This window comes from Meles meles, chromosome X (assembly GCF_922984935.1).
Source record: "Meles meles chromosome X, mMelMel3.1 paternal haplotype, whole genome shotgun sequence".
Lineage (NCBI taxonomy): Eukaryota > Metazoa > Chordata > Mammalia > Carnivora > Mustelidae > Meles > Meles meles.
In genome coordinates, this window is record NC_060087.1 from 41,105,452 (window position 1) to 41,133,417 (window position 27,966).

A 27,966-nucleotide genomic window follows, 5' to 3' on the forward strand; every position below is an offset into this window, starting at 1 on the left:
TAGTATGTGCGCTATAAAACTCATCTTGGATACTATGAATGAAGGTCAGCTGAACATTTCATGGTGCAGACAACTGCAGATTGTGTGGCAAGTTCAAATGTAGGCTCCTCTCCTAAAGTCCCAAGGGAAGGGAAGGCATCTCTTTGTACAGTACCTTATGACATCCATGCATTATTAGAAGAGTAGATGTGTTGGAGTCTGAGCCGCACCTAGGAAAAGCTTGTCAGCCAAGGGAAAAAAACCAAAAAACCCAAATCTGTTCCTTTGAGTGTAGCTTTTCAAAGTACATTTAAAACACCATCCCCATGAATGCTTCAAAATGTACATTTATTGACCCTATGAATATGAAAATATAATTCACATCGAAGAGTTGATATTATGCCTAAAACAAGGCAGTTAACAAATATATGCCTCCTGAATAATTAGACATTACAAGTGTTAGGAGCTATAGGGACCGGGCACCATTATGTTAGAAATCAACGAATTAAAAATGTATTTGGGCACCTGGGTGGCTCAGTCATTAAGCGGCTGCCTTCAGCTCACATTATGATCCCAGGGTCCTGGGATGGAGCCCCACATCAGGCTCCCTACTCAGTGGGGAGTCTGCTTCTCCCTCTGCGTCTCCCACTCCCCCTGCTTGTCCTCTCTCGCGTGCTCGCTCTCTCTCTCTCAAATAAATAAATAAAATCTTTTTTAAAAAATTGTATTGCATTCCTCAGAAAGTCTTGGGAGTTTTCACTCCCCCCCACTTAACAGAGAGAAATGGAGGATAGTTTTATTTAATTAACGAAAATTCATCAGTGCCCACTCTGTCCGGTAACTACCCATGCTGGTACTGGGCATACGAAGACGGACAAAGCAGAAAGAATCCTGCATTCACTGTGCTTAAAACCCAGCAGGAAGGCACGATTTGAGTCAATATTTCAGAAATTCACTCATAAGGGTGATGTATGCAAAGAAGGAATAGATAGTCCAAAACTAATTTATGCACCCCTGCACTTCAAGGAAAATTTTATGACCAGGACCATGCTCCTCTTTTAGCATATAGGGAAGCAGTATAACATATTCGTCTTGGAAAGCGAGTTCTAAAGTCTGACTATTCGAGATCCAAATTCCAACTCTATCACGTAGAGGCTGCAAGCACGTGGGCAGTGTAAATTCTCTCTCTAGCCCGCGTTTCCTTATCTAAAAATAAAGCCTGCTTTGGGGTGCCCTTGAGATAATTGAGATTATACATGACCAAGCAGACTGTCTGACAGATAATGAGTGCTTAGTAAATGTTATCTGTAACTTTATGAACCATGGCACTTATTAAAATCAATTTCCATTCCTTGAGGATACACTAGCACTATGAAAGGAGGCGTGGGTTTATATTTTCTCTGTGGATTTATTCAGCCATTTCTTTACATCTTCGACATCTTTCTTGCCAACACCAAGGAGAATATAAGGATCCCAACACTTTCTTTAAATGTCTTACTTGGCTACACTCGGATTGCGCTCACTCCAGATCCTTGAGAGTGTAAGTTTCTTCACTCTCACACCTTAAATCCTATTTCTCTTTCCTTTCCCCTTCTTCTGAAGGGCATCACAGACTAGCATACGAGCTCAGCCCCAAAAATAAAGTCAGCGTCTCTCATTCGTCTAACAACAGTCAGAGAGAAACTGCTAGAACGTCTAGCACAGGAACGAGATTCCGATATTAGTGCTCGGTCTCTGTTAGTTCTCCGAATTGTTGGGGCAGCCATTTTAGACAGGGAATTCTTAGCCTTGAGAACCGGGACCCAGATTTCATCCATCACTCTGGGACAAAAACAAGCCATTGTTAAGCAAATAGCTAATTATTCCCTTTAAGAGAAAAGACAAAGGTGTGCCATTTTTTTCCTTTCTCTTTCCCTTTCTCATGTTTTTTTTTTTCATGTCAGTGAATAATAATGGCATCTACTCCCTTCATCTTCAGTCCTCCATCCTTCTGTTTTAAATTCTGCTGGGGTTGTCCCTTAAAAAAAAAAATCTCTTACATAACTTAAGCATCTCGTATAACTCAGTAAATGGTTGTGGTTTCGGCTTCTCGAGATTATTATTAACTTAAAATCCATTTCCAGGTTCAAGCTGTTTATGTGTGCATGCCCACACGTGCGTGTGTACTTATTGACATCACCAGCTAGCATAAGGAGCTAGTGTAAACAAGCATGGGCTCCCAGGTCAGACAAGTTAGGGTTCAAATACCCAATTTGCTGCTTCTCCTTCTCCTTCTGTGCTTGTGCTCTCTCTCTCTCTCTTTCTCACTCTTGCTCTCAAATAAATAAATAACATCTTTATAAAAATATGTTAAAAAAATTTTTTAAAGATACATGGAATGCTTGACACGTAATATGTCGTCCATACATGTCAGCAACCTCTTCGGGGGCAGGGATAGGAAGGGAGTCACATGTAAACTAAATTTCCACAGGCTACTCCAGTCTTGGTGTGTCAACAGTAAAAACTCAAACCCCACTAGTCCATTTGTTTCATCTCTTCCAGGACACCTTTCTCCCAAAGTCTTCCTGCTTCTTTCTGAGAATTCCCCGGAAGAATTTTAGGTGTGTTCTCCAACCTTCTTCCTCCTTTGGTCTTGGTTTTTGGGGTCCCCACTCCTGTGAAGCCAAAAAACAGGTCTGCCCTGATTTTCCATGCCAGGGAAGCAGCTTTCACTTTACCTCAAAACTGTGAATCACAAGGGGTCTGAACAGAACTGGTTCAGTTTAAGCCTTTATGCTGATGGGCCACGCTGTGTTCTAGGCATTCATAGGGAAACAGCTCCTCCTTCCCGCTCTGTGCTGCGTTTTGTCACCTGGCCCTTAAGAGGCATGAGTTGTCGCCCCAAGCATCACAAGTATCACATGGAACCTCATGAGAAAAACTTCTTTAGCTCTTGCTAGAAGTCCATCTCTTCATGGGCCTCAGACCTCATCCCTGACAACTAGCTGGGCCGCAGACCGTGTTCTTCTCCTGGATCACATGCTGTCTGTGTCCTGCCCCTACCTCCTTGGGCCTTACCAATGACCCCACAGGCGCACTGCTTTGCCTGGGACCTTCATTAGTAGCCTGTCTGTCCTGCCCGTGGCCCAGCTTCTTGGGCACAGTGCTCAACCAGCTTCTGAGAGCCGGTGGAGATTACTCTGAGGCTTGTGTTTGACATTTGCTTCTGGAATTTCCCATCACAGTGAAGCTCCAGTGAACGGCAGCCTTAACTGGCTTGATAAAGCCTTAAGTAGTGATTCTTTTCTGATGTGTGTCACTTCTCCACTCTCTTAATAGTGTTTTTGGGGGCACCTAGGTGGCTCAGTCAGTTAAGCGTCTGCCTTTGGCTCAGGTCCTGACCTCAGGGTCCTGGGATCAAGCCCCACATCAGGATTCCTGCTCCGTGGAAGCCTGTTTCTCCTACTCCCCTTGCCTGTGTTCCCTCTCTCGCTGTATCTCTCTCTGTCAATTAAATAAATAAAATATCAAAAAATAGTGTTTTTGAAAACTGTCTCCAAGAAAAGCCTACTTGCGCTCAAATCTTGGTCTTAGAGTCTCCTAGGCGAACATAAACTAAGAGGCCTCCTCGCCTCCCAGTTTTGCTTTCCAGACACAGAGCACACATCTCCTCATAGACCCACATTCCCTAGGCAAAATCAACTCAGATTCCTGGGCAACTACTAGCCCACCAGTTCCTCAGGGATGGCCAGAGTCCAAATCAGCCCCTGCAGTAAATGTGAGTATCCTCCCATATACGATCTTCTTCTTCTATCCAGTATTGTGCCTGCATTAGGGCCCCTATACTCCTTGGCACTTCCTGTATTTTCCCCAGTTGTCATAATGGCAATGCTTATTTTAATTCCAGGTTTTATTAACCACTGAGGCCGTCACACTCTAAGGCCTGTGAGGCCAAGGATTGTGTCTGTCTTATTTGTCACTTATACCTATTACATGTGACAGTGAATGGCACAGAGTAAATCCTCAGTAAACATATGTTGATTTCAACTAAATTTCCGGGGAAGACTAAAAGCCTGACACACCGGGCAGCCTGAAACCAGGGAAAAGAAATAAGCTCCTACTTTTTATTGCCTTCCAGAAACTGCCTTGTAGCGTGTCAGCTATATGGTCTTATCTCAAGGAATCTTCAAGCATTATTCCATTGGATGTTTGTATTTTCTCAGGAGGTAGGTTCTGCTATTCTCATTTTAGAGATGAGGAACATGAAATAAATGGGAGTTCAACACCTTGGCACACTACTACTAATTAGCAAAACTGGTATCAAATTCAGACCTGTCTTATTTCAAGAGTTAGCTTGTTAAACACTATGCTGTGAATTTCTCAATACTTCCGTTTTGCATGTGGAAAGTACTATCACAGACTAAGAATTATTGGTTGGACAATGGTGATAGTTTAATGACCATTAAAAATGAATGTAGTGGGTTGAATGGTGGTCCCCAAAATGATATGTCCATGTCCTAATCCCCAGGACCTGGGGATTGAATGAGACCTTATTAGAAAAAGAATCTTTGCAGATATAATTAAGTTAAGGCTCTTGAGATAAGGAGATCATTCCAGATTATCCAAGTAGACTCTAAATCCAATGACAAGTATCTTGTTCTTCTCTGAAGATTTTACTTATTTGTGTGTGTGTGAGAGAGAGAGAGACAAAGAGCACAAGCAGGGGAAGTGGCAGGCAGAGGAAGAAGCAGGCTCCCCGCTGAGCAAGGAACCTGATATGGGGCTCAATCCCAAGACCCTGGCTGGGATCATGACCTGAACTGAAGGCAGACGCTTAACCAACTGAGCCACCCAGGTGCCCTGACAAAGATCCTTATAAGGGACACACAGAAGAGGGGAGGGCAATGTGACCACGGGGGCAGAGATCATAGCGATGTAGCCACAAGCCAGGGAAGGCTGGGAGCCCCCAGAAGCTGGAAGAGCCAAGAACAGATTCTTGCCTAGAGCCTTCTGGGAGAATACAGTCCTTGATTTCAGACTTCTGGCCTCCAGAATTGTGAGAGAACAAATTTCTGTTGGTTTAAGTCACTGAACATGTAGCAATTTGTTGTAGCTGACCCAGGGGACCAATATAAGGCCCAACATTCATTTGTCCATTCATTCATTCTGCAAACACTTTACAAGCATCTCTCTCTATGTACCAGGCACTGCCACACAAGCAGATAAGATGCTGTCTCTGTCTTCATGAAGTTCACAGTCCAGTTAAGTTCAGGACCTTAAGCCTGGGTTGTGTGGTCATTCCACAGTGACACTGTACCTACTGGCCCTTTTGCTGACCAGCCCGCTGCATAATTACTTGGTCAACTAGAGGGCCAGGAGGCCAATGGAAGTTTCTGAATGTCTGTGTGTCTTCATACAGAGGATCATAAGGTCATGAAACTTGAGAGATTCTAGGGATCCTGAAGACCATTCGGTTCAGCCTCCCCCAAGTGTAGGAATCCATTTTCCAGTCTTCCTGGCCGGAGGTCCTTCAGCCTCTTCTTGAGCACTTCTCCAGTAAGCACAACTTTCACTACATAGTTGCCACCTTCACTTGGCTCCAATTTGCCCATTCTGGCTTTTTACCAGTTATCAAAATCCTATCTTCAAAACCCACATAAATAGACCTGACTCTGTTTTCACAGAACAACCCCTCAAATTATTAAAAACACCTGATGCATGGCCCCAACTATCTTCTCTTACCTGACCACTAGTCCAGTTTAGCTTCCCATTCCTCAGGTGAAGTGATTTCTGCACCTCCCACCATACTACATTCTTTCTCTCAATACAGTCTCACTTATCCACACAATTTAACATAGGGCACTGAGAACAGAATGCTATTTACACATAACTCAGGAAGAGGACCTCCTGTTTTGGCCTTAATTCATGCATGCTAAGACTGCATTCCCATTATAGAGAATGGTGTCCTATGATTGACTCATTCTGGCCTCTTTGACAGCTGGAACTTAAGTGTTTTACTGAGTTTCTGTTAACCCTAGTTTCCCCTATATGCCTATATGGCTGATTTTTGGATCCATGGGAAATATTTTTTTATTGACTTCTGGAAACTGCCTCTCTTTTTGTTTCAGCTAATTTTTCTAGGCTATCTTCCAATCCTGATTTCTCCTCGGCCATATCAACTCTAATTCCTTGACTCTCATTCCCATGCTCCCCATCCCTGGGACGTAACACTCTGTTTCCAGGCTCTGATTGAAACCCTTCCTTGTTGGACTCCTAGAACCTGCTCACATATTCCCATTATAGGCCATTACTCCTTGCTCTTAACTCTTATTGAGTCAGAACAAGCAATTTCCACGCCAGGGCTCCAATCTCTGAGGCTCCCTCCAACTCTGATCTTTCAGGCTACTCTGATAGAAACTGGCAAATATTCAAAACTATTGAGGCTAATAAGGCACGTGGAAGTGCAGGAGGCAGCTAGCACCTTATGAGACCCAAGAAGATAACTGGTGTTTTCTAAATGGCATCAAAACAACATGCTTGGAAAGACCCTGAGAAATTACAGCATCCTTAAGAGGGTTCACACCAAGACTCTGGCAGCCATTTTGGATGGATCCATTTTGGATGGATCCAATTTGGATGGATCCATTTTGGATGGATCCAATTTGGATGGATCCATTTTGGATGGATCCATTTTGGATGGATCCATTTTGGATGGATCCATTTTGGATGGATCCAAAATGGCTGCCAGAGTCTTGGTGTGAACCCTCTTAAGGATGCTGTAATTTCTCAGGGTCTTTCCAAGCATGTTGTTTTGATGCCATTTCTCTCCTCTGAGCTGCAGGTATGAACCTGAAGAATCCAGAAGTGGCTCTCATAGGCCTGTGGACCCATTCCAAGGTGCTGGGAGCACCACCACTTGATGCCATCAAACCTGGTTCAGTAGGAAGGGCCCGAGTTCACAAAGCCTGTCAAAACATAGCACATAATAATATCTTGTCAATACCTGGCAGCTGCTCTTTTTTGGACTAAAAGGCACAGTGGCAAGAGAGGTGAAGTGTGAGGTAGGGACATCTGACATGCCCATGCACACGTGACATCAGAGAAAAGAAATCCTACTTCCATGCTGCTTCTTCTGGTTTTTTCCATTCTTTTTCCGCAAAAACTGAAGTGGAGTGGTTTGTGGGCGTGAAGAGGTGATGTAAGAAAAATAGAGGGAAAACTGCTGTTTAAAGCTTGTTTGGGGGGGCACCTGGAGCATCCAACTTTTGATTTCAGCTCAGGTCAAGATCTCAGGGTTGTGAGATCAAACCCCATGCCAGGCTCTGTGCTGAGCGTGAAGCCTGCTTGAGATTCTCTCTCTCTCCCTCTCCTTCTGCCTCTTGCCCAGCAACTTGCATTCTCTCTCTCTCTCTCTGTCAAAAGTAATAAAATTAAATTAAAAAATAAAAGTTATTTTTGTTGTTTTATAAGTGTTCATATTCCTGATGCTATTGAGATGCCAGTCGTCTCTAGGAGTATTTATAACAGAGAATGGGCTAGAAAGGGCTATAAATCATAAAAAAAAATTTAGCAAGCATCATTGAGTGAAAGCCTGCACACAATGATACTTTATACCTACATAACACTTCACATCTCCCATAGCACTTTTGCACGTATTAAAACCTCAGTAGAGGGAGTGGGAGATACAGGCTTACAGGTATGGAATGAATGAGTCACCAGAATAAAAGGTATGGCATAGAGAATATAGTCAACGATATCATAATAGAGCTGCATAGTGACAGATGGTAACTACACTTGTGGGGAGCATCAACCAGAGACTTGTCCAATCACTATGTTGTACACCCAAAATTAATGTAACATTGTGTATTGGCTATACTTGAATTTAAAAAACTCACGACAAACATTGTAGGATTGTCTTCACTGTCTCTGCTTCAAGATGAGATTTGGGAAGTGGAGACTTGCCCAAGTCCATAAAAGTAGCAAGCAAAGGCAAAACTTGGACTTGAACTATCATATTCTTAGGATATGTATTCTTTACACCACGACACAATTATCCTCAAAGAAGAAAAACAAATCATTGCTAGCCCAGCAATCTTGAAAAACTGCAATTATCTTTTTAGGTTTCATACAAAAGGGATAGGGGTCTTCTTTCTTTTATATCCAGATGAAATAATGTCATTCTTCAAGTCCCCCATCTCAGGTCATCCATGAAGATGCTTCTAGTCCAATGTCACAATTTAATGAATGTTTAGTGTATACCTGCAGTGTGTAAGGTGCTATGCTAACGGAGGTGGAAATTACAGAATTATTTTGGCTCTCAAAAATCTTACCCATCTAATAGAGAAGACAGGTGTTTCAGTTACTTATGGCTGCCTAACAAACCACCCCAAAATGTAATGGCTTAAGAAAAGGACCACCCTTTACTCTTGCTCATGATTCTGTGTGTTGGCAAGGCTCCACCAGGCAGTGCTTCTCCTCCACTGTCTTTTGGGACTCCCCAAGATCACCCTCAGGTTCAATGAGAAGGACTCACAGAACTCACACAGAATCCTCACAGTTAACAGTTTGTAACAGTGAAAGGATACAGCTTGGGGCACCTGGGTGGCTCAGTGGGTTAAAGCCTCTGCCTTCGGCTCAGGTCATGATCTCAGGGTCCTGGGATCGAGCCCACGTCGGACTCTCTGCTCAGCAGGGAGCCTGCTTCCCCTTCTTTCTCTGCCTGCCTCTCTGCCTACTTGTGAACTGTCAAATAAATAAATAAAATCCTTAAAACAAAACAAAACAAAACAAAAAAGAAGAAAGGATACAGCTTAAAATCAGCAAAAGGAAGAAACACATAATGCAGAGTCCAGGAGACAGCAGACACGAGCTGCAAGCTGTCTTCTCCCAGTGGAATTGTGCAGACAGAACTTACTTCTAGAAATGTCCCCAGTATATTGCCGACCAGGGAAGGCAACCTGAGTGCTGGTATCCAGAGATTTTATTGGGGCTCAGTCACTTATGCATGATTGACCTCCCACATGGCTGACCTCAGTCTCCAGACTCTTCAGAGATCAAGCTAATACCATGTGGCCCAAGACCCCTCCCCACCTACCATAAATCATATCATTAAAAACTATCTGGTATGGCCTATGGTACCAGGTAAACAAAGACACTCTTACCAGACAGGACATTTGAAGACCTTAGAAGCCACCTCTTAAATGAAAGGCAAGGATCAAACTCTTCTTTGGGAAATCTTAATCCTTTGTTGCATATTCACCTAATGCTGGGGCTGCAGACATGTGGCGACTTGGTTACATGGAAATTTCCAAACTATCTCACTCTCATGGTGGCTGTTGGTCCTGGCTACTGGCTGAGAGTTCAGCCAAGGCTGTTAACTAGAGCCTCTTATACAAGGCCTCCCCCATGTAACTTGGCTTTCTCATAGTATGGCAGATGGGTTATAAGAGGGAACATTCCAAGCATACAAAAACTGAAGCTTTAGATCTCTTAAGGCCCAGCCTTGGAAGTTGCAGTGTCCTGTGTCTTATCCTGTATTTTACTGGTCAAAGCAAGTCATAGATTTGGCCAGATTCGAGAGGAGGGTAAAACAACTCCACTTCTCGATGGGGGAAGTGGAGAAGAATTTAGAACAATATTTAAATGCATGGAACAGAGGATATGTTTCCTTCAAAGGGACAAGAGTTTCCTTCTCCAAACTCCAGTGACTCTGCCCTGAGGACCCACTGGGAACCCCTGGAACAACACAGCTGAAGGGAAGGGTAGCTTACACTCTGTTGAGGTCAAAGGCAAACCACATGGCTATGCCTTATTTGTAAGAGGCATATAGTCTATGTGACAAGCTGGAGGGGAGACAGTGAGTGTTGTGTTTGTCAATTGCAGTCAGTAGAAGGTACATACATACATACTTACATCCCAGAAAAACTGTCACTTCTCCAATGTTCCTTGACCCCAGGGAAGCCACCTTCTCTGTGTTCCCTTTCTGGGATATTAACCAATTGCTAGGACCTTAAAATATTTAAGAGTCTCAGTGTGGCACATTTGTACAACTGAACTGGCTTGACTAGTCTGAAATTCAGCTTTGGCTACATTATGACCTTGAAGGACAGCTGTGGATGTAACAGCTCTATGAGACAAGAAATTTCTGGATTCCTTTTAATACTAGAGGGACTTACCAAAACAATGAGGTGGTTCACCAAAATGACTAAAGAACTACAAGTTCAAGACACTGTGTTTATTGTTTTAGTTTAAGAGGTTGTTTCCCCCCTGGTTTTAGTTCATCATGCCCTACCTCATTCAAGTAAGAATCAAATTTTCCAAGTAAGTGAAAAAGACTTCCTAAACCTTTCGACAGAATGGCAAAAACTAATACATCTGAAAGAAGCAACAAAGAAATCCACAATTATGGTTGGAAGCTTCGACCCTTTTTCAATAATTGATAGAACAAGTAGACAGAAAATCAGTAAGAATGTAGATGACATGGACAGCCCTATCAAACAATTTGACCTACTGACAACTTACAGAACACTCCACACAACAAGAGCAAAATACACATTCTTCCCAAGAGCACATGGAACATTCACCAAGATAGACCACATTCTGGGACATATAACGAACATTAACAAATTAAAAAGAATAGAAGTCATACAAAGTATATTCTCAAATCATAACAAAGCTACAAAAAAAAATCAATAATAGAAAGATATCTGGAAAATCACCATATATTTGTAAGTTAAACAATATACTTCTAAGTAACCCATAGATAAAAAGAAGTTATCTAAAGGGGAATTTTTTTAAATATATAATTTTTTTGAGAGAGAGAGAGAAGGGGGGGGGAGGGAGGGAAAGCATCTTAAGCAGATTCCATGCCCAGCGTGGAACCAAATGTGGGGCTTGATCTCATGACCCTGAGATCATGACCTGAGCCTAGATCAAGAGTCAGATGCTTAACTGACTGAGCCACCCATGTAGCCCTTAGGGGGATTTTAAAAATAGTTTAAACTAAAATGAAAAGCAAAATAGAATATATAAAAATTTATGGTGCTGCAACATGGACAAACCTTGAAAACATTACGCTGTATGAAAAAAAAAGACACAACAAAACAAATATCATAAATAGAATAAACACATATTCATATCCAGAATTCCAAAGTCAAATTTCTGGAAACTGAAGACAATGAAAACATCTGCTAAAGAATGTCTTTTAGGGGCACCTGTGTGGCTCAGTGGGTTAAAGCCTCTGCCTTCGGCTCAGGTCATGATCCCAGGAAGGTCCTGGGATCGAGCCCCACATCCAGCTCTCTGCTCCTCGGGGAGCCTGCCTCTCTGCCCACTTGTGATCTCTGTCTGCCAGATAAATAAATAAATAAAATCTTTAAAAAAAAAAGAATGTCTTTTAAATTGGAAATTCAGAGAGATCTACTTAACTTCAAGGTTTCCATACGAATTTGAGGATTGTTTGTTCTAGCTCTGTGAAAAATGCCATTGGTATTTTGAGAGGAATCCCATTAAATGTGTAGATTGGTTCAGGTAGTATAGACATTTTGCTGTTGTTGTTGAAGATTTTATTTATTTACTTATTTGAGAGAGAAAGAAAGCATGCATGCAAGTGGGGACAAGGCAGGGGCGGGGAAGGAGAGACAGGCAGACTCCACACTGAGCGCAGAGCCTGACACCGGCCTCGACCTTATGACCCAGAGACCATGACCTGAAATCAAGAGTCCAACATTAAACCAACTGAGCCACCTAGGTGCCCCAGTAGCATAGACATTTTAGTAGTATTTGTTCTTCCAATCCATGAGCATGGAATATCTTTCCATTTCTTTGTGTCTTTTTCCATTTCTTTTATCAGTGTTTTATAGTTTTCAGAATACAGGTCCTTCACTTCTTTGGTTAAGTTTATTCCTAGATACCTTATCATTTTTGGTGCAATTATAAATAGGATCGATTTCTTAATTTCTCTTTCTGCAGTTTTATTATTGGTGTATAGAAATGCAACATATTTCTGCACATTGATTTTGTATCCTGTGACTTTACTGAATCAGTAATCAAAAAAACTCCCAACAGACAAAAGTCCAGGGCCAGATGGCTTCACAAGCAAATTTTCTGCCAAGCATTTGAAGAAGCGTTAATACTTATTCTTCTCAAACTATTCCAAAAAAAAAAAAAATAGAAAAGGAAAAAACACCCAAATTCTATGAGGCCAGCATTACCCTGATATCAAAACCAGACAAAATCTCCACTAATAAAGAGAACTACAAGTCAATATCCCTGATGAACACAGATGCAAAAATTCTCAATAAAGGGGTTCCTGGGTGGCTCTGTCAGTTGGACATCCAACTCTTGGTTTCAGCTCAGGTTGTGATCTTGGGGTTATGGGATCAGGCTCATATCAAGCTCCCTGCTTAGCATGGAGTCTGCCTGAGATTCTCTCCCTTTCCCTCTGCTTCTCCCCCTGCACTCACACACACTATCTCTCTTGCTCTGTCTCTGTCTCTCGCTCTCTCTCAAATAAATAAATAAATCTTTTTTTTAAGATTCTCAATAAAATGTTAGCAAACCAAATCCAACAATACATTAAAAGAATCATTCACCAAGATCAAGTGGGATTTATTCCTGGGCTGCAAGGGTAGGTCAATATCCACAAATCAATTAATGTGATACACCACATTAATAAAAGAAAGGTTAAGAACCATACGATCCTTTGAATAGATGCAGAAAAAGCATTTGACAAAACACAACATCCATTCATGATAAAAACCTCAACAAAGTAGGTTTAGAGGGAACATACCTCAACCTAATAAAGGACTCTATGAAAAACCCACAGTTAACATTTTACTCACTGGTGAAATCTGAGAGCTTTTCCCCTAAAGTCGGGAACAAGACAAGGATATCCTCTCATTCTATTCAACAATACTGAAAGTCCTCATCACAGCAGTCAAACAAAAAGAAATAAAAGGCATCCAAATCAGCAAGGAGGAAGCCAAACTTTCACTATTCGCAGATGACATGATACTGTATATAGAAAATCCAAAAAACTCCACAAAAAACTACTAAAGCTGGTAAATGAATTCACTGAAGTCATAGATGAATATCTTATTGCTGTTGCGAATACCTTTAGACATTCTGAATGAGAAGCTCAATAAAAATCATATAACTTTGTTTGACTTAAGCTAGATTTTACCTGGAAAAACTTTCCAAAGACAGTTGTCAAAAAAAAAGAACGAAGGCCTTAGTTGTTTACTAAAAAGATCTTTGGTCCATATTACAGCTGAATGTGCTCCCACCCAAAACAGCCAGACACACAGAATTCTTCCAGAGGAAAAAAAAATTCACAAATTTCTGAAGAATTAAAATTGACTTAAAATATACTAAGGGGGAGCACCTGGGTGGCTCAGTTCATGGCATGATCTCTGGGTCCTGGGATCAAATCCCTCATCGGGCTTCCTGCTCGGCGGGGAGTCTGTTTCTCCCTCTGCCTCTGCACCTTCCCCTGCTTGTGTGCTCTCTCATTCTCTCTCTCTCTTAAATAAATAAATAAGAAAATAAAATCTTGAAAAAAGAGTGTTGCGTGATGATGAGAGTAGCTACCCTTGCGGGAGCCTAGCATGACGTAGAGTTGCCAAACCACTCTGTTGTACACCTGAGATTGCTGTAACATGGTGTGTCAGCTCTGCTCAATAAAATAACAATAACAATAACAATAATAATAATAATAATAATAAAAGAAACTGGACGTGCTATCCACCACTTATCACCAAAGACCAGGGAAGGCCCCTTTGATTAGGCATCCCCTCCCCCTTCCAATTCACCCCATTTTCCCTTCCTCCTTAGGGCTAGGACTCCAAGCACCAAGGAGGAGAAGGACAGGGCTAGGCAGATTGAGATAATAATAAGCAAACGGAGGTGAGAGAAAAACTCATTCTTGACTCAAATCCAACATCCAGAGACCCCCCGCTGCTGCCCAGAGCACACAGCAAAGGGACCCATGGGAGCTGCCACTCAACGTCTCCAGAGGACAGGGAAAACATTTTTCTTTTTTTTTTTCCCCCCTTGAGATAAGGAGAGAGAAAGGAGGTTCCTGGGAAAGAAGCCAAGACGTCCCCCCTGCCCTCACCTCCCTCCACGGCCTTTACTTTAAAGCAACGGGGTTCTCACAACTCAGCGTATCAAAACCATCTGCAGAGCTTGTCAAAACCCGCTCGGTCCCAACCCCAGCGTGTCTGACTCAGTAGGTCTGGAGGGGACCCAAGAATTTGCATTTCTAACAAGTTCCTAGGTGTTGCGGCTGCTGGCCCAGCCACGCTTTCTTTTTCTCACTTTCTCAAACAACTGCTCTACAGGAAGGCCCCAGCTAGGGGAACATGCAGTTGTGAGTCTAAGCCTGTGGCCCCCCAAGGGGCCCATGTGGGGGTGTCCCGGTCCTGGAACGGTTAGTGAACCAGCAGTAAGGTGAAGTGAAATGGAATCTGTCTGGATTTCAGTTTCCGTGGGTTATCATGAAATAAATGCTTTAAATTGGTGGGTGGCTTTTTTTTTTTTTTTTTTTTTTTTGCTTATTTTAGTGGACTAGAATAAATATTTCTTGAGATTCTATTATGGGTTTGCCCCTGTTTCAGGCTTTTTATCTAGCGAATTTTAATTCTCATCATAAAAACTTTGTAAGGTAGTATCATTACAGGAGCATGGCACAAGAGGAAACTGGTTCATTAATTATAGCAGTCTCCCCTGCTCTGTGGGGGTTAGGTTTCAAGACCCCCAGGGGATGCCTGTAACCTCAGATAACACTGAGCCCTATATCTATATACACAGAAGGAGGATTCGACCGCGAATAACTGAATCCGCAGATAGCGAAACCCCGGATAAGGGCAGGGGGTGGGGGGGTGGGGCACTACCATAATTGAGAGATTTGCTGAACGACAACATTACCACTGTTACTCAGGCGACAAAAACCCTTACAAGACATGAATAGAGACCATTGGGTAACCCAGTCTAGAAAACTCTATTCAGGATGGCTATGGGAGACTGGATTCAAGTAGCACAACATTTTCTAAAGCAGCACCAGGATCAGGATCGGGATCACTGACGAGTACTGGATGATTTGTGGTTTGTATTCAAAGAAAAAAAGGGGGGGGGGCAGAACCAGAGAAAGGTCAGTCTTCTGAGGCACTACAGACAAGCCTGGGGCACCGTGGTTGATGCGACCCCTTGACCAAGAATTGAATGCCTTCTTTGGTTTTTCTTGCTATTTGGTGCAAATTTCACGAGGACATAAAGAGAAGAGAATCTATCCCTTCTAACATGTTGGCTGCTGAAGAAGATACAAAATCCGAAGACCTCTGTCAGTCAGTGCCTCTAGTGAAATAAATTCTAGTATGTGTCCTATGCCACAACCCACACGAACACAAATCCCACTTTCTTAACGTGGTGCTAACGACTAAAAGCAAAGGTCCACCATTTCAAACTGTGATCATCGTTTTCCCAGTTACTCGTTGGCATGAATCACCGGAGAGCCCATTCCTCAGTAGATTAAAAGGTTACATTCATTCCCCAACTAGCTAGTTTCTACATGTTCTATCTGAGCTACCGGGGTTTAATTTCATTATTTCTTTGATTCAAGTAATGTCACAGCCACGCTCAGCCTGAGACACAGATGTGAGGAAATGCAAAGCAAACCCTTCTAATCTAGGAAAGCAACTACCATAAAGAACACGGGAGGGGGTATCAAAACTCCGCATTTGTCCAGCAAGAGAAATACAGCAGGTTGAAAGTGCCTCTTTGCCTTTGCGTACAGCCAATGTTTACTAACTCTGAGAGGGCAGGGTTGTTTTGCATTTTTCAACCCCAACAACCTGCTTTGATTTGTAGAGTTGCATGACTCATCAGCGAAGCTGAGGTTCTTGGAGCCTAATACTTGTCCTCCCATTCCGACCAGCATCTGCTCCTTACCCAGGGGCTGGGCTGAGGTAGATGTGTACCAGCTGCAGTGCCCACACCTGAGGGCAGGGCTGGGAAGCTCCATCCGCCCCCTTCCCTAGAGCCCCATTGCTTCTCCCCCAGAAACTAGTGTTGTTCCCGGTCTCATTCACTCTCAAGTTTCTCTCCCTCCTACTCAAAAGGAAACCTCTAACTGCATTAGTATGAACCATTTGGGGGGGTAAACACTGATCAAATATCAGCCATTTTATATGGTTCAACCTAATGAATTGGAACAATCTGACATCCGTTCTAGAAGGAAAGGGGCCTTTGAGAGGAAGGAGTTGAAAATATGGGGCAGATATTTCCATAGGAGGGCTTTGGGGAAGGAAAATTAAAGTAAGATGGAATCAGAGAGGGAGAAAAACCAGGAGAGACTCTTAACTCTGAGAAACAAGCTGAGGGTTGCTGGAGGGGTGGGGGATGGGGTAACTGGGTGATGAGCATCAAGGAGGGCACGTGATGGGATGAGCACTGGGTGTTGGATGCAACTCATGAATCACTGAACTCCGTGTCTGAAATGAGTAATACACTCTATGTTAATTAATTGAATTTAAATAAAATAATTTTTTTTTAAAGGGAGAGCTCGGGGGAGTTTGGGGGATGGAAAGAGAAGCTCCAGGGCACCAATTATACTGGCCCACAGCATTTTTACCTTGAAGACAGAGGAAGTTCCCTGACTCAGATATTTCACTTTGCCATCGCATCCCCGTCCGAAAGATAGCCATGACCCCAAAGGGTAAAAGAATCCCTTCCTGTTTTTCTTTCTCCGGGTGAAACAAGCAGTACCAACTCACCCCTAGGAACATTCTTAAGCTGTCGCCAACATTTGGGTCTCTGGCCTCTCAGAAGAAAGGCGGAGGGGAAGCCTGGGTCCTTCATGTCCTCTGAGCCTGGAAATTCGTCAATAAAATGGTCACAGCTGCTAGGAAAGAACAGCGTTTTCCTGCAGGCTGTTGCACATTATCTCTGGGAAAGCTGCGGGGTTAGTGTGGTAAAGATAATGTACAATAGGGGCGCCTGGGTGGCTCAGTGGATTAAGCTGCTGCCTTCAGCTCAGGTCATGATCTCAGGGTCCTGGGATCGAGCCCCGCATCGGGCTCTCTGCTCTGCAGGGAGCCTGCTTCCTCCTCTCTCTCTGCCTGCTTCTCTGCCAACTTGTGATCCCTGCCTGTCAAATAAATAAATAAAATCTTTAAAAAAAAAAAAGATAATGTACAATAATGGCTAAAGTGAACTATAAAAAGTCATCGTAAAGTCAGGGCTCTGACCCAGGATACACAATGATTACAGTGGTGGGGGGACAGGGGTGGGGGTCCACCCCTGTGCCCCCCCCAGGCATCCGGTTCTGGTCGTCTGACTAAGGCTAGACTCTTCCTCTCCTTTTTTCCAAAAGCCAGAAATGATAAAGGAGAGGGCCCCCAGTACAGTCACAGGTTTCTAGCTGTTTCTGGCTACCATCTCAAAAATAACAGGACTGCTGCACCGCCGAGAAAGACGTTTAAATAACAAAAGATTTCAGGCTTGAGAGCACATGTGCCCCCTTTGTGAGAGGCCAGTTCAGGACCTGGGAGCAGCCCACCCTCAGGAGGTTGCCCTGGAAATTCTGGAGAACCCCAGCTCCCCACCCCCATTAGCACCCAGAGCCTCTGGATAAAGGAGCCACAGACCAACGTGAGGGAGGGAGGGTTTTGCTTCAAAGCCTGGGGGCCTCAAAACCATTGTTTCCCCCAGCATCAGAGCGTGATCAGCCACAAACTGCATTGTCTCCCTCCCATCCCTGAGCTTTATTCTATCACAGACTCGAGGAGGTTTGGCCGTCTTTTTTTTTGCAATCGACTTTTTTTTTTCCTTCAAATTGTTGTTCCCTTAACAGGTAGAGTGTAGCCAAGGTTGACCGAGAGATTACTTACACACTCTGAGCCTGTTTCTTCGTTTGCAAAATGAAGATGATAATAATAATACTTCTCTCCGGGGGCCGTGGTGAGGCTTCAGTGAGTTAATAAACGCATCGGGAACAGTTGCGAGGTGACAGCACTTCCTTTTACATATCGTTATTATTATAATATTTAGCTATTACTACTATAAATACGACTCCCTCAACAATATATTAGGTACTCTCCGGGATGGGGTAAGATTCTCTGCCTCAAAGGGGCTGCCAGTCTGGCCAGAGAGAGGCAGAGGCATAAACAATGAACAGTCATATCTACTGTGTGATGTCTGTTGGACCAAAGGTGTCGGGGGCGGGGGGTGCATACTGGGCGGCTCAGTGGGTTAAAGCCTCTGCCTTCCGCTCAGGTCGTGATCTCAGGGTCCTGGGATCGAGCCCCACATCGGGATCTCTGCTCAGCAGGGAGCCTGCTTTCTCCTCTCTCTGCCTGCCTCTCTGCCTACTTGTGATCTCTCTCTGTCATATAAATAAAAAAAATCTTTAAAAAAAAAAGGTGTCGGGGGTCATTCATCTAGGGCCCGTGGGAAAGCAAGATTTACTGGATTGGGCCACAGATGACCTGGGGGGGGCTGCTCACTGAACCTGGGGAGCAATGTATGCAGAGGTCGGGAGAGCCTAACCAGGGTCCCAGACAAGGATTCAAGCAGTCCTTTGTTATCAAGTTGTCAATCTTCCCGGAGCTGGAGAGGCACGAATTCTGTCGAACACTTGTAACAGAGAGGCAAAGGCTCCGCCGGGGGCCCCACAGGCTATGGCAACATCCGTCCACCTCAGTAAAGGGTACGAAAGACAAGCCTCGCCAGGGGACACAACTGGAGGGAAAGAACCCGTGAGCGTCCCTATGAACTTCGAGGATTTTCCCCCAAAGTCCGTGAATCTGATGCTTTCACAGGACAGGAAAGATCCAGCTGTTGCTGTCCACACATCATGGGATAGGAGGTGGGACTTCCACAGTGAGTGGCTGCGGAAAGAGTTCACCAAATCCTCCCCTCAGAAAAACAATAAAACTTGGGAAAACTGTTGGAGAGAAAAATAAATTCAGAAGCATTTAGTCAAGAAAACTGACTGAATCTCAGTAATTACAGGGGGAGCCTGTGATATTTGAGGCTGTGGGGGGTTGGAGGGAGGGACTGCTCCCATCTCCTCCAGCTCTGTATTGTGGAAGATCTGCTCTGGGTGGGTAGGGCGGCCCAGGACCCGCAGTTCCCATTCTCCTTCAGCTCTGGTTCCATCGTGTGAAGGTTTCACTCTACGTGGGGCAGCACATGAAAGCTGACGGCTCCCCCTCCCAGCTCCAAATCTGTAACGCACAGGGTTGACTCACCAATGCTCCCTGGGGTTGGGGTAGTGGAGAAGGAATGAGAAACCAGCGAAGGCTGGCAGAACTGAGTTCTTGCCTAAGAGGGATGACTTTATTTGGAACAAAGTGTAGAGAAATCTGTGTCTGGGAGTATTGCTGAAAACAACAGAGATCATCCAGGCTAGCAATAAGAGAAGGCCAACCGTTCAGCGCTACTAGGTGGACAAACAAAATAGCAGACCAGGCCGAAATGTAACACTGGGATCCAGGAAAAGAGATCATCAAAAAGGGCCCTGCAGAGATCAGACTCATCCCCGGTCCTCCTGAAAGGTGTGTGCATATGCAAGACTGTGCCCTCTTAGGAGCCTTCAGAGAAAGTAATCGTGAGCTTCTGGTCCCCGACGAAATGTGGAACCCACTTGCAAGGTCTTGTCCCCAAGCGCACACAGATCCACCAGCGAAGGGCAGAAGGCTTACTGGTTGATGGAGCATAGACACAGCTTCCGGCCAATCATTGACTTGACCAATAACCTCAGCTGACCGGGGATGACTCTTAAGATGCTAGGCTTAAAATGAGAATAAAGAAAACAGCTGAGCAGTCACAAGCTGCACACCACAGGAGAAACAGACTTCACAAAATTAGCCCAGCCTAGTCCGCTAAAAGCAAGCAAACAAATGTCATTAAATCAGCAGCAACAAGAAGAAGCTTGGGGGAGGGGCGGGAGGGAAGTGGAACAGGGTAATCAGAATCCCGAGTCAGTTCAACATATCCTATAAAATGTCCAATTTTCAATAATAAAAAAAAAAGGTAAGATAGTCAAAGAGGAAACAGTGATCCATGCCCAGGGCAAGCGAAGCAATAGAAACTGCCGTCGAGAGGGCCAAGACGTTAGTCTAAGCAGAAAAAAGCTGCAAAGTAGCTATCAGAAATATGTTCAAAAATCAGAGGAAAGCATGTGTAAAAAAATACAGAGAGGTATGACGACATAGCTTGTGAAGTAAAAAAATATCGATCCAGGGATACACATTTTTTTAGAAGAACCAGAGCTTTGGCGAGCATAACATAATGTATAGAGATGTCGAATCACTTCGTTGTACCCCTGAAGTCAACGTAACATTGTGTGTCGATTATACTTCAAAAAATAAAGTTTAAAGAAATAAACGAAGGAATGAATGAACAAACGAACCAAAAGGAGAACGTTGGGAAAAGTACAATGACTGAAATGAAAAGGTCACTGGGGGACTCAACAGATTTGAGCTGGCAGAAGAAAGAATCGGGAAGACTGAAGACAAATCAAAAGGGATTACATAATCTGACAAGGAGAAGGAAGAAAATGAGCCGAGTCTCAGATACAGCTCAGACACTGCTCAGCACACAAATATATGCACAGTGGGCGTGCTGGAAAGAAAGGAAAGGAGAGGAAAGGGCAGACAAAATACTTAAATAATGGCTGAAAAGCATCCCAGATTTTATGAAAAACTCAATTTTCAGTGACGAAAGTCAATGAAGTGAATGCAGTGTCTTGAGACATTGGTATGCCTGTGTTCATTGTGGCATTATTCACAATATCCAAAACATGGAAGGAACCCAAGTGTTCATCGGTAGATGAATGGAGAAGAAAATGTGGTCTATCCATACAATGGAATTATATTCAGCCTTAAAAAGGAAAGAAATTCTGACACATGCTACAAGTGGGTGAACCTTGAGGACAACATGCTAGGTGAGATACACCAGACAAAAAAGGACAAATGCTGTATGATTCCACACGTAGGAGATACTTAGAATAGTCAAAATCATAGAGACAGAGGCACCTGGATGGCTCAGTCGGTTAAGCATCCAACTCTCGATTTCTGTTCAGGTCATGATCTCGTCGTCGAGGGATCAAGTCCCACACTGGGCTCTGAGCTCAGTGTGGAGTCTGTATGAGATTCTCTCTCTCCTTTTCCCTCTCCTCCTCCACCTGCTTGCTCTTTTTCTCTCTCTCAAATAAATAAATAAACAAAATCTTAAAAAAAAAAACAAACAAACATGGAGACAGAAAGTAAAATGGTGTGTGCCAGGGCAGAGGGAGGGGAGAACAGGGAAGTTAACATCAATGTTTAAGAGTATGGATGTCCAGGGGCGCCTGGGTGGCTCAGTGGGTTAAAGCCTCTGCCTTTGGCTCAGGTCATGATCTCAGGGTCCTGGGATCGAGCCCCGCATCGGGCTCTCTGCTTAGCGGGGAGCCTGCTTCCTCCTCTCTCTGCCTGCCTCTCTGCCTACTTGTGATCTCTGTCAAATAAATAAATAAAATCTTAAAAAAAAAAAGAGTATGGATGTCCGGTTTTATAAGATAGAAAGAGTTCTGGAAATGGAGGGCGGTGGTGTTTGCACAACATTCTGAATGTATTTACGCCACTAAACTGTACATTTAAAAATGGTTAGGATGGTACACTTTATGTTGTGTGTACCGCAATAAAAAAAATGTGGAAAAAATCTTGGGATAGAGATCCCTTAAGAGAAGGTAACACAAAAATTCCATATGCTGGCCCCATGTGGCCAACTAACTCCTTAATGCCCGGGCTGGCCATCTTGGGGGACAACTTATGGGAAGGCTTTGTGGGACATTTTCCCACAGCTTCTCTCCTTTCCTTCTCACAGGACCCTGCAAAGTAGAAAAGGTGGTCATCACCAACCACATTGCGATTGGTAAAGCGTGCTTCAGGAAAGTTGGATGACTTGTCTCCAATGAACTAAGACTGGAGCCAGGGACAAGAAGACCACTTCCATGCCACACGCTGTGTACGGTCCACTCCTCCGTTCATCACAGTGGAGGACACAGAGACCCCCGCCCCCTCCCACCTCCCCACCCCCTCAACCCCACCCTACCCCCATCTCCCACCCCCACCCCCGTTCAGGCTGGCTTGCCACACCAAGGTCAGCAAAATTTTTCTGTAAAGAGCCAAATATTTAAGAGTTGAAGTCTTATGGGCCATCTGGGCTCTACCACTGTAGCGGGAAAGCAGCCATGGACAGTAAGTCAACAAATAGGAGTGGCTGTGTTCCAATAAAACTTTATTTACAGAAACAGGCGGCCAACTGGATATGTCCCGAGATTTGCCTACCCTGAATCTACAGCCTTCGGAGGTAGGCAGCCTCTCCAGGACCCTCCGTGCTGAAGAGCCAGGTCCTTGGGGCCAAATTTCTTGGCTGTGAAGTTGGCCCAGGGTTGACTCAAGCATAAGCAACAGCTGTTCAAGGCATCTACGGTTCTTGTCCCCAGCCCATTTCCTCTGTCGCTGACCCCATTCCTGTGGCAGGCCGGGCCCCTCCCTCCTCGAGGGAAGATTATTTTCTGATTCTCTAGGACTTCTTTTCAGTCTGGATTGCATCCCCACACTCCTTCCCGCCATTCTTTGCTTCTCCTCAAATTACAAAATTCCCCTCATCAAGGGCTCTTCCTTGGGGGGGGTATCTAAACCCCATCCTGCCTTTCTCACTGATGTGCCCCCGGTCCTTCGAGACCAGCCTCTCCCAGGCTCACCACAGCTCTTCTATCTTTGAGTAAATGGACGTGGCCCCTGAGCCTCAGTTTCTTTCCACAGCTTCCCTTTTTCTCCCTTCTGCCTCGGATCCCATCACTGAGTTACACAGAGATGGTTTGTTAGCATTTCTTCATCAAATTAGCATTGTTAAAGCTGCACTCATTTGTTCAGCAGCAAATATTTATTGAGCCTTTGCTATGGGAAGGAGAGAGGCATAGCTCTAGTCTGGCCGTGTGAAATTAGCAGCTGAATTTGGCAAACAGGTCCATGGGCAATCACAATAGAGAGGATGCCAGGGGACCATCTACGGGAAGTGGCCAGCCCCATTTCTTCATCTGTTTGGCTGTGCGCAGAGTAGGATTAAACAATGCATTCTTCCCTGCCCTGCGGCAAAGGCATCCTGCTTCATCAGAGGGCTTTTTAACAGGAAGGCAAGCCCTGGACCTTCCGACAGACCAGGCCTCTCTTTCCAAGGGTGTGTGAATATTTTTTTTTTTTTTTGGACAGAGAGAGATCACAAGTAGGCAGAGAAGCAGGCAGAGAGAGAGAGAGGAGGAAGCAGGCTCCCTGTCAAGCAGAGAGCCTGATGCGGGATTTGATCTCAGGACCCCGAGATCATGACCTGAGCCGGAGGCAGAGGTTTAACCCACTGAGCCACCCAGGCGCCCGAATATTCTGGAGCCCATAACAAGTTTATATTCCTTTGGGGGCTTTTGCCAGCCCTTGTTGCCTGCCTCTTAACACCACTCACCTAGGAAATGTGTGGAGGTCCAGGAACCTTCCAGGTTCCCTGCATGGCCAGTCTAATCCTTGGCCTTAACCTTTCGTAGGTGGGAGAGATGCACATTCCATTCTTGGACTATGGACCTCAGCAGATAGCCAGGTCTACAGAAGCTCCCCACGAGTTATTAACTCAAGCCCATGCAGAGAAAATATTACTATAGAAAACTTTCTGTTATGTAGGCTGGCTACCATGGTAACGACCAATTTCTTCCAGAGCCGGGCAGATTTTAAATGCAAAGTGGGTGGAGAAATCCATTTGTATTTACCAGATCAAAGCTTTGTGACGGGTCACAAGGCGGTAGGTGCCACATATGGGTGTCTCCAGTCACAAAATGTCCTTCTCGTCGATTCTATCTTCCTTGGGATATCAGGCAGGTCTCCGGTCATTTCTCATCACAGAAAAGAAACAAAAAGCTAAGCCTCTTCACATAGACAGTGGAGGTTGTGTTTCCCCAAAAGCTTTTCCTCGGATTCCTGGGCTCCCCCCACCCCGGGCTCGAATCTGCTGTGGGCTCTGGCACGGGGCCCTGTGTCCAGGTTGCTGAGCCTCGTGGAAAATATGCTTGCCGATTAGGCCAGAATCCTAGCCTTGCTGGGGAGGCTGGTAAATTCCAGATCTTGTTTTTTTTTAAGATTTTATTTATGTATTTGACAGAGAGAGACAGGGAGAGAGATAACACAAGCAGGTGGAGTAGACGAGGGGGAAGCAGGCTTCCCGCTGAGCAGGGAGCCCGATGCGGGGTTCTATCCCAGGACCCTGGGATCATGAGCTGAGCCACCCAGGTACCCCAATACGTGGTCTTTTAAAAGTTGTTTGTACTTCTTTGTTTGTACTTTTTTCACTCCTTGTCATCAATATATGAAGATTTCAGTGGACGTAGGTGTCATAAAATCATCTTCAGAGCCAGTGGCATGAATCAGGAATATATGGAAATGGGTCTTCACATAATCGTGGTCAGAATATTTGCTTAAATGCCTCCCACTTGATGGTTAGAGATCACGGGCACCAAGTTTCACTTAACTCTGAGAATAGCTGAAATGATTGTGGAATCAGACTGCCCCTCCTTCAGGCCAGGACTCTCCTCCTACTGCTTATGTGACCTTGGACAAGACCCTTGGTTTATTTAGCTTTAATTTCCTTATCTGCCCCTACTTCATAGGGTGGCGAGGACCCAATAAGGTTAAGAAAAAAGCATTTGGCATATAGGTGAAGATACCATAAAATGCACCTCTGTAAACGTAAATCCGGAGGTCTATAAGGGCAAGGAGGAATCTCAGACACCCCTGAAAGGTCTCCTGCTTGCCTTGCTGGGACCTCAGTTGCAGGGAGGAGAGAGAGACCCGGGACCAGAAGACACCAATGGAAAAATGAGAAGACAGCTAGGGAGAATATTCTGGAAGCAGCTTGCCATGAGACTGTGAGCATCAGGAAGGTGGAAACCAGGTCTGCTTTCCATCTGCATCCCGTGAGTCCATCTGAGTGCCTGAGCAGAGCAGGAGCTGCATGTTTGTGGAATCGAATAGAAATCATTGAACCGCAAGGATCTGCAAGCCTTCCAGAACAGGAGTCCGTGGGAGGGAGGGCAGAACAATTCAGTTGCCGGAGCACCAGACTGAGGCTGGAAGCGTTTAGTCATGAGCACCAGTGTTGTTGGGGTCATTTACGAGGTGAGTCATAAGTAATTTGTTAATAATGATAATGAATAGAAGGTTCTGAATGATGGGTCCTTTCACAGATTAGATAGACATATCCACGGTTATCACTATAGCAATGATGAGGTCCGATAGGCTTTGTCGAGTGCGTTTGCTTGTGGGGACATTGCACGCATATGCATGATGATTGCCCCATGGGTCAAGGCAAATAATAAAAAATAAAAACAAATGAGTCCCTGACTGAGATTGGAGGAGAGGTTCTCTCCAATTCGATTTCCAACGTGAACCAGAAAAAGTCAGTTCCTTTCTTCCCTGTTTGCCCCTCGCATCCAGGGCGAAGAGGCTGCCTTTAGAGGAATGGCAGAGAAGTTCCTTTGGAAAGGTTGATTTTAATAATATAAACACTGAAATTATATCATTCCTATTTGCTTGGCACTTTAGAGATTATACATATTTTTATGCATCTTATCACTTGTTAGACGATCGCCTTGGCTTAAGTCAATGGCCTGCTGCTGAAGGCTGACTGGTGGCGAGCAGGGTGAACTCCGCAGGACTGTGATCTTGATGGGACTGGAGATGTACAGTCTTTATCCATAGAATATATGCCAGCTTTGTGGCAGGGATTTCATGATTCACATCTTCCCAACGGCTCACCCCACACCCAGACACACCTCCAAAAAGGAAGGAAGGAAAGAAGGAAGGAAGGTGGGAGAGAGGAAGGAATGGAAGGAAGGAAGGAAGGTAAAGAGGAATGGAAGGAGAGAGGAATGAAGGGAGGGAGGGAGGGAGGGAGGGAAGGAGGGAAAGAAGAAAAGAAGGAAGGAGAATGTTTTTCTTTTATTTGTCTTGATGATCAAGCAATTTGGGGGGCAAAATTATACCTTTGGAATTCCAGTTTGTCCTCCAGCCTTAAAAGGCAGGTAAGAGGAGGAAGGCTTAGCTGCTGACTATGGAAATCTGAAACACATGGTCAAAGTCATATCACTTTCTCTCCAGGGCCAAGGCCTTTCCCGTGTTCTCCCACTGAGACTTATGAGCCCCACTGGCCCCGCACCAGTACCAGCGCTCACCAGAGGTTGGTTCCAAACCTCTCCCCCAACCCCCCCAACCCCCGCCACCAAGGGTTGTTTGTCACACCTAAATAGGTCCTGCGACTTCAAACAATGACCTTTTCAACCGGTTGCTCTGCTCTGGTGCTTAATTACACACACTACAAGTTTATGGGTAAAAGGAAACGTGCCTCTACATACAAACAGTGAGTGAGGCAGATAAGGTGGAAGGAAGTCTTGATTCTCATTTTAGTAAATGTGATTGATTCTGATCCTTTCATCCCAAACATCTTGAGGTCACTGATCATGTCTCGTTGCGTCCTTTACAAGGCCTTGGTCAGTGCTAGACACATAATAATAACAGGTATTAACTCAAAATAGTTACCCACAGAAATACTGGCCTTGCCTGCCAAATTCTTTTTCCTGTTGTTCTTTCAAGCTGTTTCTCTGCCTGAACACTATCCTATTGTGGGGAAACCCCCAAAGGAAATGATACTGTGGCTACCTACTAAAAATTAATTCAGGGGACACCTGGGTGGTTCAGTCAGTTAAGCATCTGACTCTTGGTTTCAGCTCAGGTATTGATCTCAGGGTTGTGAGATTGAGTGCCGCCTCGATCCGCACACCGGGTGTGGAGCCTGCTTAAGAGTCTCTCCTTCTGTCCCTCCCTGACCCCTCTCTCTCCATTAAAAAAAAATTTAATCTCGCAAAGTAAAACTCAGGGAGGCCATACTTAACACTACTGAACTGCACACCTCAAAATGGTTAGGATGGTAAATTTCATGTCATGTGTGTTTTACTGCAATGGAAAAAAAAAATCCAGGCAGGCTGAAGCCAGATGTCTCATTCCTTGCACGAGCTCAAGGGTGGCACAGGGCACTGTTCACAAGGGGCAGTTACGCAGTTGTAACCCTCTTATCCACTAATGTATTTACAATGAATCCTTTGTAGCGATAGATCAAAGAACAGCTTTTATTGACCTATATCCGTATTTGATTGTACAGCAAATTAGCACAAACACACACCCAGAGACCAGCTTCAGTTTCCTCTTGCCACACCGGCTCTCGAGAGAGAAATAAACTTTCTGACCCCAATACAAAGTTTCGCAAAGAAGCACTGCTGAAAAACGAGTGTTGGGAACGGATGTTAATAGGGTTCGACTTGAAAAATGACCCCCCAGTGCATGAGAAAACCGAACTCTCTCATAAACTCGTGCGATTGAGGCATGCAGAGGGAGGGACAGCGGGAATAGAGACAGCACACTGAATGAAGCAAACCGAAAGACACAGACGTGTGTACGTGCGCTGACGTCTGTGCACAAAACCTCCATTATTTTTATGCCTTCCTTTCTGAAGGCCCAGGTAATGTCAGGTAAAAGTGTAACTTATGACTCAGTCGGAGCCGTGCTTTTGTTTTGATAAATCAATGTTAGCTAAGTCAATTAAGGCGGGGGTGGCCAAAAAAAAAAAAAAGGATGATAAGCAGTAAATAGATTTGTTCAAGGGAAAGACAGAATAAGTTAGCTCTCACTTTGAAGACCTGAGTTCAGAGGTTTCAAAGGGCACCTAGAAAGTGCTCCAGTAGCATAAACGGGCCCCGAGCGGTCATTCCAGCCAACTTTCAGCCTTCCAAGCGGCTTTATCTGACGGCATGGTTCTCTGTCTCCAGATCTGAGGCACCCACAGAGAAAAACGACTCTGGGATAAAACCAGCAGCTCAACGTTTCCAATCACCTTTACAATCACAGGAGACTGGGAGGTGGAGAGATGAGA